The sequence below is a fragment of the Chamaea fasciata genome, unplaced genomic scaffold (assembly GCF_029207755.1).
Source record: "Chamaea fasciata isolate MVZ Bird 193981 ecotype frontalis unplaced genomic scaffold, bChaFas1.0.hap1 SCAF_5, whole genome shotgun sequence".
Classification (NCBI taxonomy): domain Eukaryota; kingdom Metazoa; phylum Chordata; class Aves; order Passeriformes; family Sylviidae; genus Chamaea; species Chamaea fasciata.
The window spans coordinates 39129827-39135826 of record NW_027094090.1 but is presented as its reverse complement, the minus strand read 5'-3'; positions in this window follow the sequence as shown (position 1 = coordinate 39135826).

Genomic DNA, 6000 nt, shown 5'->3' with positions numbered 1-6000 from the left:
TTTTAAATGTGTGAAAGTTTTACTGATAAGACATTGAAATTTGTTATGAATTTAAACCATGTTATAAGTTTGCTATTTAAATTCTTTGGTGGGCATTTTTCATTCATTGCGTTACTTGGATGCAAGGTTCAAGTACCTTTCAAAGATTGTAATCAGATTGTGATTATTTGCACATCATTGTACATGCACATCTGTAAATGCAACAGTAAAAATGCCATATTTATGCAATCTGTAACAACTTGGACAAATGTTTATATATTTTACATAAACCTGTCTGTGTGCAGAATCTGAGAACCATTTTTTACGTGATATTAACCTAATCTCACAAAGCAATTGCTAAACTCGTGTCATTGTCTTATTGTTCCTGATTGTGTTCAAGATCCACTACATCCCCAGAATATCCAACTACAACAGAGAGAAGAATGGGTCGTGGAAGACTTTTATTATTTAGGAGACTGTCTGCATGTAAGAAGTATATTACTGCTGGCTGGTGACTCTGACAGGCATCCTTAAATGACTAATGCCTTGAGTGGTAATTCAAATCAGCAACTTAGATTATCTGGGGACTTGTCACAGTGGGGAAAGGTATCTCTGTGTCCAGAATTAACATCAAATACAGGGGCATGGACGTAGCTGGTGTGGAGAGTGAAGAGGCAAAGTGCTTGCCCAGAACCAGCTCCAGCCATGGAGGGAGCCGTAACCTGGGGAGGTGTAATGAGTGCAGGACACTCAGTGGGAGGAGAGTGCAGGAAGCATAGCTGCATAAGGGCTGCCTGACCTTTATGGCTCCAAACAATAGCAGTTACCTAGAAGAAAAAACTCAGGAACTGGAATTTCATTTTTTGCCCACCTTGTCTCCCTTATAAGCAATTTCTTCTGAGCCTTCCTAATTCATACTACATACTGCTTTACTGCTGTTTCCTTGCCAGATCCCCAAAAACACAGCTCTGATCCATAATGTGCAGGTCAGTGTGTTTGTTTACTCAGCACCAAGTACAAAATGTGAATCTCAGAATTCACTCATTCAGAAATACTATCCCAGCTAAAGTTGGGTTGTGCTCATATGAACATTAAACTGTATTAATCTTACCTGTCCAGTATTCCTGGCCACTTTTCATCTGCTGCCGTAAGAGCAGATGGGTTGCCGTACAAGGGTCCTCTCATTTCTGTTTCAGGAAGAGTAGTTACGTACATACATTTTAGACGAGAAAAAGGCATGCTTTTGGGTTTCTGAGGATACCTGCCTTAGGAGATGTGTGCTGAGGGAGAAATTTTAATTACTTCACCTCCATCAGACACAAATGGACTCTCTCTGTGCTGGCTCCTGCCCCTGCTAGCTGGCATAACCATGAGGTTTATAGTCAAGAGTGATGGCATAGTGCCAAAATACGATGGTAGGCAGAAAGAGCAGGGGGTGATGAAGAATACGCCACGATGTCAAGACTAGGAAGGGCAAGACCATGTCAGAAAATGAATGGTTTGTGTGATGGCATCAAAACAAAATTGGCCTCAAGTCAAGAGTTCAAGGCCCCATGTCATCCAAACTGCTGACCAGAGAAATGTCCAGTGCAGCCAAAAGCATGAGTTATGGCTTGCTGCTGGCTCATGACACTGTTCAAAGGAGGTATTAATTTATTTCTGAATTGAGTATGAAATAATCATCACACTGACTTGTAATTGATCTGGTGCTCCTGGAAGAGTTGACTTCCTGCAGCTGGTACTTTATCATTCTTTTATGACCATCTTGAGGTATTACTCATCTCAGGAGCACATCAGCTCCTCACGAAAGGGACAAGGGCCCTTTTGTATCTGCCCTATTGCTTGGTCTCGTGACAGAAGTATAAATGGAGGTGGCCAAATCTGCCACGCTGAAATGTCGTGCAGCTATGGGTCCTGGGAAGCTCCAGGCTGGGCCTTCCTGGAAAGAGTGGGTAAAGGCTCTTGGCAGCGGAGGCCTCAAGCATGTGCAGTATGGAAAGTGTAAGCAGCCTCATTTTTAGTTACACTTAAAGTCACTTTTCACCTCTTAGTAGTAGCTCCAGTTTCTCTAACTTGACATGGTACAGTGTGGCCAGTAAATGATGACGGCGCTTTAATTGTGCAACTGGGGGATTAATAATGTTTTATATATGAAATTTAATTGGCAGTTACAATCCAGAAGACTGTCACAGCAAAGCATGACACAAATTCACTATATGATACACATTTTAAAAACCCAACAAAACAAACTCCACAGCGATTACACAATTTTGGGGGGAGGGTATTTTGAACGAGACAGAAGAAACAATTGTCACTGCACTGTAGAGGGTTGCTTTCCCACTTGCTTTAAAGGTTCTGTTGAACAGTTCTCTTACAGCTCTGCTGGTCACTTCTGTGAAATTAGTTTTTTCCCACAGAGGGATAGCCAGTCTGTCTGCTGGGGAACAGAAGAAATGCTCTTAAGTTTTTCAGAAGAAGCTCTTGCTACTTATGGTTTTGTACACACTGTTACATTCAGCTGTGGTGATTCAGCTTCCTCAAGTTCTTAAATCAAAGCCACTAATAACATGAGTGAAAAAATGGTGGCAACTGGAGTTACTTGCTTTACATTAGTTTTGATTGCAGGAAGGGCTGTGGAGCTGGTTAGAGAGTAGTAGCAAATAAAATTGTGCTTGGCCTCAGTATAGATGTAAAATAAGACTAGAACAGTCCCAAAGATGACTGCAGGTTCCCTTACCGAAGACAGAATTAAAAAGCAAAACAAAACCTCCCAAACTCACAATTAATTGCGCACTTTAAAGGGACAGCTGCTGCCATACTGATGAGGTAATCGGCTATTCCTGCTTGTGTCAGCACCTCCCCATTTTGTATCACTGATTAGATAGGAAAAGTATGTAGCCTTTAGAGAAAGGAGGAACTGTTCAGTTCTTTCATCTGAAAACATCACCTGTTGGATGTCTAATGTTTCTCATCTGGCCCAGGGACAATTACGTTAGGGACAAAAGCCCCGCATTCCCACTCTAATTATTTTGCCCTTGCTCGGGTTCTACACGTCTGTTTTGCAAACCTATTCAAGCTTAGCAGAAATAGTTAGCCAAGAGAGTGTGATTCATCTTCTGGTGTGGTCTTTTCCCTTTGCTTTATTTGCTGGAGAAGAAAGAAAAAAAAACAAAACTCAATCAAGTATGGTGGATGGTGGGAAAGAACCTATCTGTTTGTTTGGTAGCATCTTCCTGTGCTTCCGCCATTGCTCTGCAGAGTCCTTGGAGCAGAGACTCACTGGGCTGAATTGCTCTTTGGGCAAACCAGCACCTGCCACACTGCCTCGGGTGGGACCCCAGCGGGGCTGGCTGCTGCACCTCCCCCTGACCTTCATCTCTCCCCAGACAGAAAATAGTCCTGTTACCTTTGTTTTGGCTGCTTATATACGCGTTTTAATGTCTCCAATTCCTGAAAAGACAGACCTGATCTGAGGGAATTGCGGCATTGCAGCTAAAATGAAGCTACCGCTCTCTGTATGTGGTCACTTGGGCCTATACCCCAAGTGACCACAAGAAAGAAAGGAGTTTTTACATCAGCTGATACAAAAAATACACATCTACACAAAATTACACCATATACACATCTTGCCACACAGTCTAGTCACTGCCCAGAAAGAAGATCTAATGAAAAAGCTTGTTTAAAAATAAAAATCCGTATTTACATCAACTGCAGATAGTGTGGGTGATTCTTCGGCTGTTAGCAGCTCACCTCTCTATTTTCAGCTGTACGAAAACCACCAAATTAGACTAAGTTCTTTCCTCCCCTTAACCCATGGCTATTGGCGGTGCATTATGTTAAGTAATTGCCCACTAATGCAGCCTCAGCCACTCTTAGTGCTTTATGAAAATAAGGGAGTTTTCACTACAGGCTTTTATGGATGCTTCTTTATCCCCGTGCATAAGAAAGGCACAGCTCAGAAGTAAAAGGGGGAAGGAGCGGAAGCGATGCTACCGAAGCGCTAACACTACTTTAGCAGTTTCTGCCTAGAAATAATGACACCGAGATGAGTTTCCAGCCCCTGGAGGAGCTCCGAGCGCGGAGAGGCCTCTGGCAGGCGGCGAGGCCGGGAGGTGGCACCAGACGGCTTCGCTTCTCCCGGGCCGCGCCGGGGCTCCCCCGGGGCTCCTGCGGGCTCCCGCAGCTTCCCCGCGGGACAGCGGCCGCCGTGCCGGCCAGCTCTGGCCAGGCAGCCAGGCACGGCGCCCGAAGCCGCTCCCTGATGGTCCGGGAGGGCAGCACGGCTTCTTCACCTGTCCCCCCCGCTCTGCCCTCAACGCCGTGCGTAGGGATGGCTCAAACGACAGTGCCCGGAGGAAGCTCTGCCTCTCGTGTAAACTGAGCCAGGCCTAGTCTGACGGACGAAGCGTGGCAGAGAACCGCAATCTCCAATTCATCGACACACAGGAACGCACTGGGTTAGTTTGAAGGCGGCAAGGGCTACCTTTTAATCTCTGATACTGAAAGCCTGCGAAGGGAGCTTGACACCCTGGGAATGGCAGAGTGCCCTTGGCTGGTGAGCTGAAATCCATCCCGTCAGGAGGCGGAAACTGTAACCCAAGGAGGGCTGGCTTGCGGCTCTGGTGGGACGGATCCGTGTGAGTGCGGACAGGCACCCACTGCACAGTGAGCGCTCCCGACTCAGTGAAGAGACAGACTGGGAACACGCACCGAGCGCCACAGGACAGCTCTGCTACGGAGAAGAGGGACAGCAAAAAAAGTAATCCCCCGTATCAAAAGTTGTCAAATCAGCGGTTCATAGCAGCCCTGCACTTGGCTGAAATGCTGAAACACTGGTTAACTCCTTCTTGCTCAGCTCCCTTTCACTATCATCTGTGTGCTGCTTCGCTGTGTGACCAGAGCTCTCCGTTTGCTGAGAGGCCCTGGTAGCTCTCCCTTCAGTCTCTTCTCTGGTGCAGTACACCGTGGACACTCGCGTCTTTCGGATCTCCTCAGCCTTTTCTCCTCGGATCTGCATGGATAGGGTTATGCACTATTTCCAAGCCACCATATACAATTATTTTCTGTGCAAGAGAGGGCTCTGAAATCTAATTACATTCCCTGTTATCCCTGGAGACAGCCATAAAAGATCCCAGAAGTCACTTCCCCCGGGACCTTGAGCACTGTCTAAATTTCCCTTTGTATGGGGAGTGGCACTCAGGATTGCTCCATGCAGGCACTGAGTGCAAGAACTCCTTCATATTTTACCAACAAGTCACTACAAGCTTACCGACCGACATGCCACAGCTGCTGGAAAGAGCAGCCTCTCCTCCATCTCCTCCCCACCTCAGCTGCTGGTTTTCTCACTTGCTCCTGAGTGCCACCCCAACCACCGAAACTCCTTCTTGGACATTCAGATCCCAGCACTCTCATTCAGACCTGCTTGCACTTGCTGCCTATTTGCGGCCCCCCAGACCACCTCCCATCCTTCTGCTAAGCTTCTTACACTTTCTACTCATTTGCCACTTCTCTCTCCTGTTTCACTCCCCCTGCAGACCTCATCACTGGTTACTTCTTCCAGAGCTCATTGCTCCTACAGTTCTGTCTTTGGCTGAATTCTCTGCTGTCCCCAATTCCTTGCTCCACAAGTGCAGCAGCCTCACCACCGCATGCTCTCCCTCAGCCTCTGTTCTTCACCTCCCACTCCCCTTTCCTCACACTGCCTTATCCTGGGCTTCTTAGATCCCTAATGGTTTCAAAGACACCATTAATCTTTTCCTGACCACTGGATCTCTTTTTTTCCCCACTGATAATGGAATCTTTGCCCAGCAGGAATGTCTCTACTCAACCAACGAGTTCCCATCTACTCTTGGTTATCTGTAATGCAAGGGGGTGGTTTTGCCATAAACTAAGCCCACTCCTAAAAGTCACCTGTTCCCATTCAATCCAGTTATCCCACTGCTCAGGAATCAGCACTATTTTCCACAGGCTCCAAACCTCAAAACAATTTGCAGAGTGAAAGGTCTTACACTTCTTTCTTAT